Raw genomic sequence first — 16,177 nt, forward strand, 5'->3', positions numbered from 1 at the left:
ACAAACAAAAAAACTGGTAATTGTAAGGAAAGTGCTTTCCTAAGTACTGCAAGACATTCCAGCCAATTATCAAACCCAAGGAGGAAGTCATGGGAACCCTCAATTTATAGTTAGTTGGTCAGAGCCCAGATCACAATTTGGAACTTGTAACTCGTATCTTAAACGGGGAAAGCCTTGTGAGCCTTGTGAGCCCTTAACTTATGGGATCTGCACTAACTTTGGATAGCTGATGTCATAAATGAATTGTAGGACATCCAGTAGGTGTCTGGAGAATTGCTTAACGTGAAGGAAATAAAAGTACATCTGATTTATTTCAATTTACTATCTTGAATGGAAGATAGTCCTGAAGTATAAAGAATGAATGAATTTTTTTTCCCTTTTAGGAGTTGTAATATAGGAGTCTTATAGAATGCTGGAATGGTCTTTGTGTATTAATATGTGAAAGACAAATATTCAAACCATACCTTTAAAATTAGTCTTTTTGCACTTACTTATATATATTCTTTATATAAAAATTATCTTATTGGTTTCTTATTGCTATTATAACAGATTATCCCACATTTAGTGACTTAAAACAACACATGTTTATTATCTTACAGTTCTGGAAGTTTGTTTTTGTTTTTTTTTTTGTGGTGCTGAGGATTGAACTGAGGGCCTCGTACATGCTAGGCAAGTACTCTACCACTGAGCTACATCCCCAGCCCGATTCTGGAGATTATAAGTCTAAAATGGGTCCCCAGGTGTGGGTAAGTTGCATTTCTTGATGAACCTTTAGGGCAGAATTCATTTCCATACCTTTTTGAACTTCTAGAGGCTGCCTATATTCCTTAGCTAGGAGACCTCCTTCTATTTTCATAGTTAGAGATGGCCAGTTAAAAACATCTCTCTGGTTCTAAGTCTTCTGGCTTATTTTTCCCCACTTAAGATCTTATGTGATTATGGTAGGCCCACCTGAATATCCAGGATAATCTCCCTATTTAAATCTGCAAGTAGGTACACAAAGGTCTTTTCCCTGCTCTGGTACAAAGGAAATCCTTTATTTATTTATTTTTCTAGTTTTACTTCTCACTTAATCTTTCAACAGTTTGTTATTGATTGCCTCCTCTCAGTAAGGCTGAGAAAACAAAAGAAAAGTGAATCACTAACAGGCTCACTTAACAACAGGGAGACATTCTGAGAAATCCATCTGTGACTGCCTTTGTCATTGTGCAAACATCATACTGTACTATACAAACTAAGATGGCTACAAGGTCAAAAGGCAATATAATCTTGGGACCGTTGCTGTATATGAGGTCCATTGTTGAAAAAAATATCATTATTTGGCATACAATTATATGAGCTCTAAATAAATCTACTTCCATTCTGTTGTTCTCTCTCATCCAGGTAAATGATTATGTTAAGTTTTCATTATCAGGAAGGCAAAAGAATAGAGCACATTCAAATTGTAACACTTTCTTGTTACTTGTACATTTTACCCACACTCATTTGACTATCATTATACATCCATGCATCTGTTCTAGTCATGCTCTCTCTGGACATGTTTTTTGAGGACCTCTGTTTTGTCAGAAATTGGAAAATACCTTCACAAACAATCCTCTTATTCTTTCCACCCCCTTTTCATTTGCATTTGCCTATGAAATTCTTATCTCTGACAAATGAATTAACAAAGTTACAAATGTCCCCTTGTTTGGCTTGGTTAATGTTTTCCAAAGTCATACTGAAACCAAAGTGCCAGGGATGCTGTTCCAAAGTCCATGGTCTCTGTGCATATGGAATGCACAAGTGAGGGTGTGTTGTTTATCTCCTCCAGCCATCTGGCCACCTGCAGGATGGCTACAAATACTACTTGGTCACGTGCACTCTCTTTTAAAGCCTAAGGGTTTTTAAATGTCTAAAATCAGCAAAAGAGTTAGTTTTAAAATGAAGTCAAAAAATAAAATGAAATACGCAACTCTCTCTCTGTCTCTCGGTGTGTGTGTGTGTGTGTGTGTGTGTGTGTGTGTGTGTGATTAACATAGACAAATTAAAAATTTGTTTTGTTTTTTGAGTAATGGAAATAGAATCCAGGACCTCATGTGTGCAAGAAAAGTGCTCTACCACTGAGCCACACTCCCAAACCCCTAAAATGGAAGAAAACTTGAAGTAGTATGCAGAAATTATCATTAGTATGCAAAAAAGTTTATGCAGTACATATATTTTAAATTAATTAAAAAAGAAGTTGGAAACTTCAGAAAGTTGTCACTGGAAGATATTTAGAGAATAGGATAAAAGGTAGGAAAGTATCTATGCTCCTGTCACAGTGAGTGTTAATTCTGGACTTGTTACAAAACTTAAATTCTAAGACAGAATATTTTGCGAGAATATAATATGTACAAGTGCTTATTACAGAGTCACCAGGAATACTCTATCCTTAAAATTTTTAAAATGGAAAATACTATGGATGTATACTGTAAACTAAATATGTCCCCATTGCTTAATTCCCAGACAGTTCTATGCTCTGCTTATAGATTGACTGCACAATGTGGTGACAGCAATTGAATGAATTAGTTGTGCAAAATGTTCAAGAGGTTTTTTTGAAATGTTAATTTTTTAAAAAATCCAACTTGTTTTGTCATTAAAAAATCCCCGTGGGTAGATAACTAGCAAAATTGAACCAAAGACCTGGTCTTCTGATTGACATTTTAGTTTATCAAAATTTAAATATACCTTCTTACGTGGGCATTCATAGGTGGTTACATAAATATATTATGTAATCTACTTATTCCTAGTGAAATTGTGTCTCGGGGATACTCAACTTGCAAATAATAATCTGACCCACTTTGCTACATTGAAGTCAGATTCCCAAAATAGAAATCATTGTACAAAGTGTAATTTTGAAGCTAAGGACTAAATTTCAAAAACTTCTCTGATTCCTAACTTTATGAAAAGGAACTTAGACTACTCTTTTCACCATCTAACTAGATAGTATGGAAAAATGCCTATAAATAAAAGTTACTAAACTGAAGTCCGACAAGATGATAAAAGAAATAAGGTTATTTTGGAAGAGCAGAATTTTATAAATATCATGAGTTGGTTAGCCTAGATATAAAAACCTGTGTAAAGACTGTATCCATATTTGGAAGCATCTATATTTGTAATCAACTGTTTCCATTATGAGTAAAAATAAATATCTATCCTACATAAAGTAGTTAAAGCTAAATTATGTTGCAAACAATAACAAGAAATACAAGACCTGACAGTTACATATTAGCAGGAAAGAACGTGTGAGGTTTTAGTTCCAAATTAAAGAAGTAGCAAATCAAAAAAGGAAAATGCAATGTAACAGAAGTGTTATTATGCCTTTACAAGTACATGATCACCTCCCTCAGTCTTGGGAGAGTTTTGGATCTGTTACAGATGCTATGTGAGAGTGGGAATAAAGTAATATTTCATAATTGACATTCTTTACACTAACAGTCAGACAATAGCTTAAAATGCAGTTATGATAAGAGTGAAAGGGTCTATTCCTTTTTAGGCCTGGAAACTCAGATCACAGAGCTATGATAAAGAAGATACTCCTTCTGCTGGGATGCCTGGGTGTTGGAGCTAGAACACAGCAGAGGTGGAGGTGATGGAACACACCTATTCAATTTCTGAGGTTGTGGGAGAGTCAGGAAGAAAGAATCAGGAGAGAGAGGGGAGAAGGACTGCACTGCGCATCTGCAAGCCTCATGTGAGAATGAGAGGAGTTAGATAAAAAGGAGGAGAGTGATTTTTCCTGCTCATTTTGTTTTTGGAGATTATATAGAGGCTTCCTTCTCCTGTGGGATGAGCTGGCATGGCCAGGAAGAGAGTGGCTCTAATCTAGACTCCTAGCCTCTATTTCATATTGAAAGCTAGAGGGTCCATCATCATGTCTACCATGGTGGGAATAGGTTGCCTCACAGCAGATACTGGAGGGAGACTGACTAGCTATGAAACTGCTTTGTCTTAGAAGAGATTCAGATCTCAGCAAGCCATCTCTAAGGGTAGGCCTGATTAGCATGAGAGTTCTTTGCCCCAGAGAAAAGGCCACAGAGGCATCAGATGCAAGTTAGCAGCAGATGCCAGCAGAAAGTCCAGGGACAGATCAGTCAACCATGCATCAGACACTCTGACACCTGGGATAGCCATGATCAAAGAGCAGATGTTGTGTGATTTTTCTGGCACAAAATCATGTGAGTCCTTTTGCCCCAGGTGCCATTTTGAAGGGGAGTAGGCAAGAAGGCAGCAGCAATACAAGGTAATAAAGAATTTTCCTCAAAGTTCTGATATTCGAGGATGCTTTATTATTGGATTTGTCAAAGGTTTGAAAGAAATTAAGTATTAAATCTATTTTCCTCTGCTAAAACCCAGAAGTTAGGCCTCAGGAAGAATGTCTGATAACTTACATCAGCTAACTGTACATCAGCTTTCCTGTACATATTTAAGTTGTATAAGATAACTTATCATGGTATTCAGGATAACTAAATATTTATATTTTTTCAATTTGTATTCCAGTTCCTTTTCAAAATAAAATTTCCAAAGTTATACAAATGTGTCTGAGATTATATGCGTATGCCATAGTTCAGTAAAAATAAGGCAATTTGGTTATGTCTTTCATCAGGTGATTTTTCTTACATTCAGTCCACTTCATTCCTGCTCCAGGGCTGCCTTGAATCCTGGAGGCATTTGGGGTTTATGCACTTCTGTATTTAAAGAATCAAATGAGAGGTGGGAGATATAACTCAGTTGGTAGTGTGCTTGCCTAGCATGCCCAAGGTCTGGGATTTGATCTCCAGTACCACCAAAAAAACAAACCTGTTCAAATAAAGAATCAAATAACTCTTCAGGAATACAAAGGGAGGAGAGAAAAGAAAATTCATAAACTAAACTGATACACCAAAAGGATTTTTTAGTAATTCCACAAAAAAATGGACATAGATCCAATTAAAAAAATACACAGAAGTAGCCTGTGGAGGATGTGTTTGCCTCATCCTATGGGGTTTCACAGAAGGCCAAAGGGGATGTGGTTCCTCAAAATATAAGCCTGAGTGTTACATTGAGGGTATTCCCTTTTCTTTCCTTTCTCCTCTTATTTCTGTCTTTCTTTTCTTCCTTCAGTAAATGTGTGCCAGACTCTGTGCATATGACAAGTGTGGTGGCACCCCATGGTGGCACATTAGGGAAGGGGATAAAAAAAAAAAGTAGATACACAAAGTAAAATAATTGCAGAGTGTAGAGAGAGTCCTCCCTATGGAGAAAAGAAGGTCAAAATGAGGAATAACGAGGGCTCTGGTGGGAAATCTGCTTGGATCTAGCAGGCAAGGAAAGCCTTGCTGAGGAAATGATACTTAAGCCAGGACTTTAAAGTAGAAGATCAACTTGACCCAATTTGCTCAGGACTTTCTTGGCTTTAAAGCTCAAAGTCCTGCATCCTTGGAATCTGCTTAGTCCCAGGCAAACCAAGATGGCTAGTCACCCTGTTTGAAAAAAAAGATTAGAAAGAGACAGCATTGCAAATAGGGGGGCTAGTGCCCCAGAAAGAGGGGAGGGCATGTGCAACTGTTATGATGTGGGAGGATTCAGCAGGGTCAAACACTCAGTCTAGAAGGACAGCATGAGCAAGGGGAGGCAAGGACACGAGAGACAAAAGACAGGCAGGGACCAAGTCACACAGTGGAGGCACCAATTTATTTGAGGTGCACTGGAAAGCTATTGATGGGTTTTGTGTAGGACTGACATGAACTGATAGTTTAAAAGATCATGTTGGCTGCTGTATGGAAAGTGGATAGAAGGGGCCAAGATTTGAAGCAAAGTTGGAATGATTTGATAGGAACCCAAGAAAGTAGTGGAATTTTTGAGAAGGGTTAAATACAGGACACATTTTTGGAGGTACAATGGACAGAAATTGCATGGATAGCTCATGTCTCATTTAGTCTCTGGGCTACACAGTTGACTACAATGGGGAAAAGTGAAGGAAGAAGAGGTACTTTCTGCCTAAATCTCCACCCTTTATGTAAACTAGTTATATATGTTAAAGGCCACTAGTTTTAGAACAGTGTAACTCCTTAAAAAGAGACACTCATTTCAGTGCTATTTCAAATATGCTGGGAAGGGGCTGTCATTCCTGAGTCTCTGGCACAACCAGTTATGTCACTTAACATTTAGACAACCAGTGAACATTCCTTCTTGGAGAAAAACACTGAAGGAGATGAATAATCTGCTAAGCAGATTAAGTCATCAAGGCAAGTGCAGAGATGACAAGAAGAAGCAAGTATCTAATGGACCTCAGCACAGCTGGGCTACTTCTTGACCCATAAATCCTGTCCACCATGACAGCATGGGAGAAAAGAAGAAGGAGGCAGAAAAGAAGAAGAAAAGATTTTAATAGGTACTGTGGGCAAAAGAAGACATAATTTAGAAGAAAAATATGTGAACAGAAATTCAAAAGAATAAAAAAGGAACTGTAAATAACAGGAATTGAGCAGAGTGACTGAGAAATTAAGTAATGGATTTGCTTAGAAGTAGAAAATTAGTAGGGACATGACTAAAAATTTTAAAGAAATAGAGATTAAGGTTAAAAATTTGAGTTAAATTAACATGAAGGTTAAAAAGGATACAGTGTACAAGTCAAGAGCAGGTGAAGTGAAAAGTAAAAACTCTAAAGCCCAACCTTAGAAGGGTAAATTCATCGCAAAGCTAAGATAAGTTAAAGGATAAACAGAGAGAATAAATATAGAGAGGCGACAAAAGACTAAAGGAGGAAGTGCATAAAATTAAAATGTTAAAATTTGCTAAAATTTAACTCTAAATCTCCAAACATTTATGGAATGAAAATCTGGAAAGACAAGCTGCCATTATTGAAAAAGAAATAAAGCTGCCGAGCTACATGGGTTACTAAAAGTGATCTCTGGGTTGGGCTCTCCATTTGAGCTTCTTAGGGACAAGTCTGGCCCGAAGTGCCAGGCTCTGAGATCTCTCACATGTCTCTTTAATGCCAGTAGTAGTCCTACTGGTCAGCAGCAAGAATCAGCCCGGAGCATCACTACTAACCAGAGTTGCCCTGTCTTTGTTTCTATTTGTCACTGCACAAAACTGGGCAATAGAGAAAATACCGAGGGAAAATGATCCTTGAGTGTGAAAAAATCTCATACCGTATGCAAAAATTAGTCAGAATGAAATGAAATGTCCAGAACAGGCAAACCTATAAAGAATTAGCAGTGAGTGAGGTGGTGGAAGGGTGGGGCATGTGGAGATGAGATAAGACTGCTAATCCTTGTGGTAGTTCTAATAGTAAGATACTTTTGCTATCTTCATTTTACAGATGAAAATATGAGGAACAGATAATCTACCCACCTAGTCAACAAGGGGAAGTGGCAGGAATGGAATCTTCCAAGGGTTGTTGAGAGGATGGCTTCTACATAGTAAGCACTCGACTCAGAGTTGCTACTGTAATTATTATCTATGGATATTAATCCTGAATGATGACTTTTGAATTACACATATATGATATTTCAGGCAGAGACAGGAAAGTAGAAATCAAAACTAAGTCACAGTGAGATAAAATTATATAGTATAGTTGGGTACATTCTGCTTTCCATTTTGAGATACGGATAATTAATGAGGTGTGTGTGTGTGTGTGTGTGTGTGTGTGTGTGTGTGTGTAAACTTACCTGTGATAATGTGTTCACTTTAATTTTATGCAGGGTCATTTTACCACTAAGTCACATCCCCAGCCCTTTTTATTTTTTATTTATGGGGCAGGGTCTCTCTAAATTGCTTAGGGCCTCACTAAGTTGCTGAGGCTGGCCTTGAACTTCCTGCCTCAGCCTCCTGAATCTCTTGGATTACAGGTGTATACCATCATGCCCAGTCATAAATTTATTTTTAAATGAAATGGAATCTTACACATGTATATTGATTACTTTGCTCAGTTTTCCTAAGGCCCCTGACTTCGTCTTTCTGTCTATATGAGTTGCAAAGTGAAAGAATGAAAACATAATTTTAGAAGAATTTCTACCCCTAGGTGAATTATTTTTATAATTCATTTCAAATGGGAGACTAGAATTTATTTATAATGTTGGTAAAAGTGTGAGAAATTTCTTCATACTTAAAGACTGTTAAACCAAAAATGATTCTAAGCCCTTGGAACCAAGAATATCAAAGCTCACATCTGTTAAGTCAATGGAACACACTCACACTTACAGCCCAACTTCATAGAACTAAAGCATCAGTGGAGATAGTGGGCTAAAGTTTTAGACACCCATGGAATATGAAATAATACCCCTGTGGAAAAACATCTGCACAGAAAAATGACTTATTTTGGGGGGAGGGAAAAGGGGGACAAAAATGCAAAATATGAATTAAAATGTTCTTCATTGTACCTTTGGAGATTAAAATAGAAACCCACTGTGTAGCCAGACCAAGACTGAAGGGTGGAGTGGGTGAGAAATCTCTTCATTGGGGTGTTATGTCCCCTGACAACTTAAATTTCTAGCAGTAGAGGTTGTTTTTCATTTGGGGGTCATACCCCTGTGTTTGCTTCCAGAAAAGACCCTACTATCAGTACAACCCTCCAACCTTGGATGGGCAAAACTCATTTCAAGTATGTGATTTCCACAAATTCTGACTTCTGAAAGTTTTCATCAGCAAACATGGCTGGAGGGAAGAACTCGGAGCTTTCTTTTTGTGGGTTTCAATAGAAATATTGCTCCCTCTGCTGGCAGGTGGTTAGCACTTACCAGATTTCAGGGATGATGTGGAAGAAAGGATCTTTCTTTCTCCCTCCACACACAAGCTATTTGAACTTGTTCAGGTTGCTTTACTTCTTCGAATCTCCATTTTTGTATCTTTAAAATTTTAAAAACTACCCTTCAAAATACCACCAAGACTATCTGATTTGTGTATAAACACATAAAAGATACTTAATGGGAGATACTGTCATTTTAAGTTATGGGGAAGAGAGCTATCCTGTTAAAGTTTGTTAAGGTTATAAAATATGATATTCAGTATTATTGATTCTCTGTATTAGAGAAAACATGAATGTGCACTGTGTTAACCAAGAAGATAAACCAAGAAGATAAACCAAGAAGATACTGTTATGAAGTGTGGAGTAATAATGTAATGTTTGTAGTGTAATTAAGAATTCTCAAGAAATGTATAACTTAAGTCACAGATGCCCAAAAGCCTCTTTATAAAATGCAATATCCATTCTTAAAAAAGTATTAACTAAAATATAAGTTCATAGATATTCCCTTAACATGAATATATATATATATATGAAAATGGGAGAGACTTTGAAAAAAAATCAAAGTCAATAAACAAATTTCAAACAGGGAGAAATATAATTGCAACATATATCAAAGAATCTCCTTAATTTATAAAGAACTCTAATTGAGATGGGCTGGGGTTGTGGTTCACTAGAGTGCTCACCTAGCTCATGTGAGGCACTGGATTCTATCCTCAGCACCACATAAAAATAAATAAATAAAAATGAAGGTGTCCACCTAACTAAAAATTTTTTTTTAATTGATAAAAAACAAATTTATACCAATCAAAAATCACAAGTGTTTGTTTCTTAAACATATTAACTTTATTCATGGCAAGAGAAACATGACGAGAAAGTTCTTTCAATTTTACTGAATGTCTGAAAAAGTTCATGGTAAATCATTGGGTAAAAACTAAGATTACAATTTTTCACTATCAGATTGGCATGCATTCAGAAGCTTGAAAATATACTTTACTGTGATCAATGGAGTGAATTTGAATTTGGCTGGATATTAGATGAAAGATAAATTTCTTGGGTTTGATTATGATGTTGTGGTAATAGGCAGGTGTTCATGTCCTTAAGAAATACATGCTTTGATATTCAGGGATAAAATGCCATGAATTTTGCAACCCTACTTTTAAATACTTCTGCTCAAAGAAATGTGGAGGTGGTGGTGGTGGTGGTGAGTGTGTGTGTGTATGTGTGTGTGTGTGTGTGTGTGTGTGTGTGTGTGTGTTTGAAATGCAGATTACTAGTGGTTCTTCAAGAGAGTGATTTTCTTCCAGGGACAGCAGGCAAAGTCTGGGACAATTTTGGTTGTCTTACTACTGGATAGAAGTTGGGGATGCTGCGGAACATTCTGAGATGTTCAGAACAGTTCCCCAAAGAAAGAATTATCCAGTCCAAAATGTCAGTAGCTGAAGGTTTAGAAGTTGATAAAAATAAAGCAAATATGGCTCAAGTTAACAATTGTACATCGGGTGATTATTCTTTCATCATTTTTATAAGTTTAAAAATTTCAAAATAAAACATTTAGGGAAAAAGCAAGTGAAAAAAGAGCAAAAGAAGTCTAAGAGAAAGAAAAACTGAACTACAAAACAATAGGGGAAACAGTGATAAAAAGTCTTTTTTTTTCTTTTCTTTTTAAATTAGTGAGAATATAGAAATTGTGCCCAGTCTATTCTCTAGGCAACAATAAACATAGTCACAGCACTAAGTTGAGAGATTTTCAAATGTAATTTTTAGAATGCTTCTTTTATAATTTTATGTGTTTTCTACCAGGCTTCCACTGTGTGATGATCAGACTGTACCATTTTGTCATATTAAAACTAAATCAAAATGAGCACACTGGGAAACCAGCAGCTGGTTCCTTCTCTGCAGGGTTCAGAAGACTTATAACTGAAAAATAGGCCTTGGAAAATGGTTATTAAATTTTTTCCTTGACAAATTAATTTTTATGATAACAGTATAATGGGCATGGTTTGTAAAACTCTGGGTTTATCTTATTTTATCATTCATCCAACAGGGCAAGCACTAGAAGGTATTGGAAAATGCAGAATGAATTTACTAAAAAAGTAGGTTTTATTTATGGTAGAAATGGATACAAAGATGCTGAGCTCTAATCAGTAATCTGACTGGCAGGCCTTGCTTTGTTCATTACCTTTTAAATCCTAGCCTCTGCTGTTTTTTTATGTCCTTTTCTTCCTTTCTCAGTGTTATTTTATTGTGAAGAACAATAATAAAATGGATTGATACTTCTAAGTACTTTTCCACTGTATATTTCATCCCCAGCACTTCTTATTTTCCTGTAGCCCTCCATCTGTGAGTTTTGTGGGGAGGGTAGATATGGCTAAACATGGAGTCTGTTATGGTTTAGATGTGGTGTCCCCCACAAACTCACGTGTGAGACAATGCAATAAGGTTCAGAGGAGAAATGATTGGGTCATAAGAGTCTTAACCCAATCCCATGACGGGGATTAACTGAATGGTAACTAAGTGGTAGGGTGTGGTTGGAGGAGGTGGGAATTGGAGCATTGCTTTTGGGGGATGCGACACATTCTAAGATTTAATCTTGCCTCAGAAAAGCGTGCCTGCCATTTCTGTGTTAATTCAGTGTTAGCACATTACTTGATCTTTGGAGGTTAGGCTTGCCAGGTAAAATTTGAATTTTGGATTTAAAAAGGAATAATTTTTTGGTATAAGTATGTCTCATACAACATTTGGGACATACTCAGGTAAAATGATTTGTTGTTGGTCTGAAATTCCTGTATTTAATTGCTAAACCTGGCCACCTAATTGGAATTCTCTCCTTTTTTTCCTTCTTTTCCTACCTTTCAGGGAGAGCAGGAAGCTTAAATCCCAGCATGCTATCAGGAGTGAGTGTGCCCTCTTCCATTCTGAACAGCCTTTCTGCACAGGCCTCTTTCCACTTTGGACAGCAGCCTCTTCTCCCATTGTATCTGGCAAGTGGAGTTTCTCTATCTCTGCTTCCTGATCACCATGAGGTGAGCTGCTTCCCTCCATCCTCTCCAGCTGTGATGTTCAGCCTCACCTGGAGCCCCATGGAATGCAGCTGGCCTTCTGTGGACTAAGACCTCTGAAACCTTAAGCCCTAAATAAACTGTTCCTCCTCTACAGTTGTGCTGGTTGCGTCATTTAGTCACAGCAGTAGAAAAAGCTGACTAAAACAGTCAGAACTGAGTTTTGAATTTCTAAAGACTTAAACAAAAAACAACAACAAAAAACCAAAACAAAACAAAAGAAAAAAACAAAAGCAGAGTAGAAACAGAAGACTGCACAGTCAGGCCATAACTGCAAAGATCCAGGCACTTGAGAAAGAAGAGGGTCTCCTTTATTCCAAATGATTCACATTAAATAATGTAGAGCAAATATTTATTTAATGAACTACCAAAAAATAGGAAATAGGGAAAAGAAAATATGTCCAAAATACAGTATTCCCACCCAGAGATTGAGATGTTTGCCAGTTGGCAGAAAGAAGTGGGTCATAGGAGAAGAGAGGAGGGTTAGTTACCCGAGGCATTTCTGGAAGGGTCCTGTTGGAACCCCTCACCCAACCCCAGACACATTTGATGATTTCATGGCAAATGGACTTTTCTGTTCCACATTTCTCCTGTAACTTGGGAGAAGGAAGTCCTATACCAGTACATCAAACTGGAAGTGGAGTATTTGTAGTGTGTTTAGGCAGAATGGGTCTGAGGACGGAACAAGTTACTTTACCAGGTCACCACTTGGTCAGTTCTCCTTCTTCTCTTCCCTGAGGAATGTGGAGTTGGAGGGGGATGGGACACATTCTAAGATTTAATCTTGCCTCAGAAAAGTGTGCCTGCCATTTCTGTGTTAATTCAATGTCAGCACTGTAAGGGATCCCACAGAAACCACTCCGGACACGGGAAATCACATAAGGGAGTTCATTAAGCAAACAGTGTCTCCCTGCAGGGTAAGAGAGAAAATGAGAGGAAAAGAAAGGGAATGAGAAAGGGCGCCCACTAGAGAGAGTGTGAAAGCCAGGAGGATAGAGAAAGTGAGGAGGAGAGAGAGGGAAGGATGAGAAAAGATGGCGGGGTAGCTACAGTAAAGCAGTTGAATTCCGCCAGGCCCCACAGGGGACCAATATCAGAGAAGGATACTTGCAAGCTGACTGATGAACCAATAGCTAGCCAGTATGTTCACAGATTGACAAGTGGTTGGGAGGCGGGGAAAATGGCTGCACCTGAAAGGTCAGGGGGAGCAGCTTTGTACATTACAAGCACATTACTTGATCTTTGGAGGTTAGGCTTGCCAGGTAAAATTTGAATTCTGAATTTAAAAAGGAATAATTTTTTGGTATAAGTATGTCCCATACTACCTTTGGGACATACTCAGGTAAAATGATTTGTTGTTGATCTGAAATTCCTGTATTTAATTGCTAAAGCTGGCCACCTATTTGGAATGCTCTCCTTTTTTCCTTCTTTTCCTACCTTTCAGGGAGAGCAGGAAGCTTAAATCCCAGCATGCTATCAGGAGTGAGTGTGTACTCTTCCATTCTGAACAGCCTTTCTGCACAGGCCTCTTTCCACTTTGGACAGCAGCCTTTTCTCCCATTGTACTTTTTTGTCTCTGTCATTTGCAGTCTGTTTTCAGCACAATTAGGCTTCAGGGAATGGGGGGCACTTCCCACAGTTGTCTATGGTCTACCTCAAATTTCACTGATATTGCTGTTGCTCTAAAGACGCTGCAGTATCCATTATCTGGCTCCTGGTTTAGTCTGTCAATCCCATGGCTTCTACTTTAGGGTTCCTTTGCCTTATTTCTCATTACTTCTACAGCCCTCTCATGAACCATGAGGCTTTCTGAGATACCCTCAGTGTCCCACTAAATTGAGGGAAATTTGAGAGCTACCTTCCTTCCTCCATACACTTTGGAACTCAGACATGAATGTATCAAACCTTTATATTTATCCCATAGTCTCTAAATCCTTTTTTCTTAAAATTTTTTTTTCTTTATATGCTTCAGCCCAAGCATTTTTCTATTGTTCGACTTCTCAATTCACAAATGTTCTTTTTATAGTGTTCTAACCTGCTATCACTATTAGGTCGGAATTTGGGCGACTATATGACGGAGAGTGGAGCAACTGAGGCACAGGGCAGCACACCACACCGCGACCAATCAAACGGGCAGGAAAACTCCACTGACCCTTACCTCCACCTGTCACTCAGCAGGAACTCCGCCCATCCCCGCCTATAAAGACCCTGGGCACCTGGGGCCATGTGCGATTTTCTCCAGTTCCCTACTCTGACCTGTACTCCGGGGGGCTGGGGATTTCGCCTGAGAGCCAAATTCCAATAAAGCTTGCTTCAGCCACTTTCTGTGCGATTTTATTTGGCTACTAGCTGTGCCCCCAACTTACAATCACACATATTATTTTGTTATTGTAGTTTTCAGTTCTATTATTTCCACTTAGTTCTTTTGAATTCTCTAGTTTCCTGGCAAAAGTCTCCCTTTTAATCTACTTCACCTTTTCCTCCATTTTCATGGGCACACTAGTCATGGTTATTTTAAAATTGTGTATAGACCACTTATAAACTCCACTATTCTTGAGACTTAGTTCTATGGTCTGGTTTTTATCTTATTTTTAATCATTTAGTACTGTCTTTTAGTATGCCTGATAATTTTTATAAATTGAATGCAGACATTGCTTGTGGACGACTAGAGACTCTAGGCCATATCATCTTCTTCGAGAGGATTCACTCTGTCCTCTGCTAGGCAGTGGGTTTTATTCACTGACTCCAATCAGGTATGCAGTCAAATTGAGGCTACAGCCCTTTGAATGGAGCCCCCCAGGGGTTTCAACTGAAAACCCAGGTTGTTCATTAGGTCTCTTCCCTCTACTGGGTCTTCAACTCTAATCATTGTGTTCTCAGTATCATAAGACTGCAAAATCTCCACTTGGTTTTTCAAAGTCTCTCTGTTTAGCTCTTTAGTCTCCAATCCTGCAGAGATTGAGAATTTAGCAAATGCTTGAGGAAACTAGACATGTGTCAGGCAATGTCTACAAAGCACTTAGCATACAGTTAGCCATAGGGGAATACTCTAGAAAAGGATTATTAAAAAAAGAAGCTGTGGCTCTATGGACAAAAGTCCCTCAAGTGGAAAGATTTGGTGATTACCACCTCAATCAAAGGTCAGACTACCATCTCCTATACAATTAGACATCACATGCTTCTTAGGTGATGAAATAAGTATATTATATTGCCTTTGTAGTCTAATTGCTAAATCATGAATGAAATCCCAAATCAAATCATGAAGAATAAGATAAATCAATTACAGAATATTCTGTGAGATAATCAACCTTAGTCCTTAAAAATATGTCAACATTCTGAAAAACAAAACCAAAGGAAGAAGGATGCTTCTGGTTAAAAGGGATTAATGAGACCAAACCAAACCCAAACCCAACCCAACCCAACCCAACCCAACCAAAACAAAACGAAAAACCCTAGATATATCCATAAATCTTGTTTGGATCCTAAATAGAAAAAATATCTGTAAAACATTTTGAGACCCACTGGTGAATTTAAAATGAACTCTAAATGAGATGATATTGACTTTAAAAACTTTCAGATGTGAAATTAATGATATTACATATAGGAAAGTATACTTTGGAGATGACATGCTAAAGTATTTAGGAGTAAAATATTATCATGCCTGCAACTTACTTTAAAAAATTTTAGCAAAAATAAATAATAATAAAAAATGTATAAACATGTTAACAACTGTTATATCTAGGTAGATGATGTTTGTCTTACATTTTTACTTTCCTGTGGGTTTGAAAATTTTGAAACAAAAACATGAAAAAAAACATGTAGGAATGTTCCATTGGGTTTTCTTTCTTTATTTTTTGGTATTGGGGATTGAACCCAGGGGTGTTTTACCATTGAGCTACATTCCCAGACCTTTTTATTTTTTGAGACAGAGGTCTTGCTAAGTTGCTGAGGCTGGCCTCATACTTGTTCTCTTCCTTCTTCCATCTCCTCCAGAGTTGCTGGGACTACAGGCAGGCCCTCCAGGTTGGGTTTTCCATCTGAATTAGACATTCTTAGTCATTCTTAGTTTTTAAATCCATTCAGTAAACATTTATTGAGAACCTGCTATGTATTATATATTCTTACAGGTGCTGGGGAGTGGGAATGAACTAGATTTATAAGATCATTCTCTCAGGTTCTTATTCATTAAATAGAGTAAGAGGACCCACCATATAAACACAGGGCTTTGTAGAGAGAAGGCACCCAATGAATTTTGGTTATTATAATTAATCAACTTTGACCATTGTTGACTTAATTTTATCCATTTGACATTTCTGGCTTTCCAACTCAATTCTAGATAAAAATATATCATATTCCATCTTATATATTT

The sequence above is a fragment of the Sciurus carolinensis genome, chromosome 13, assembly GCF_902686445.1.
Source record: "Sciurus carolinensis chromosome 13, mSciCar1.2, whole genome shotgun sequence".
Classification (NCBI taxonomy): Eukaryota; Metazoa; Chordata; class Mammalia; order Rodentia; family Sciuridae; genus Sciurus; species Sciurus carolinensis.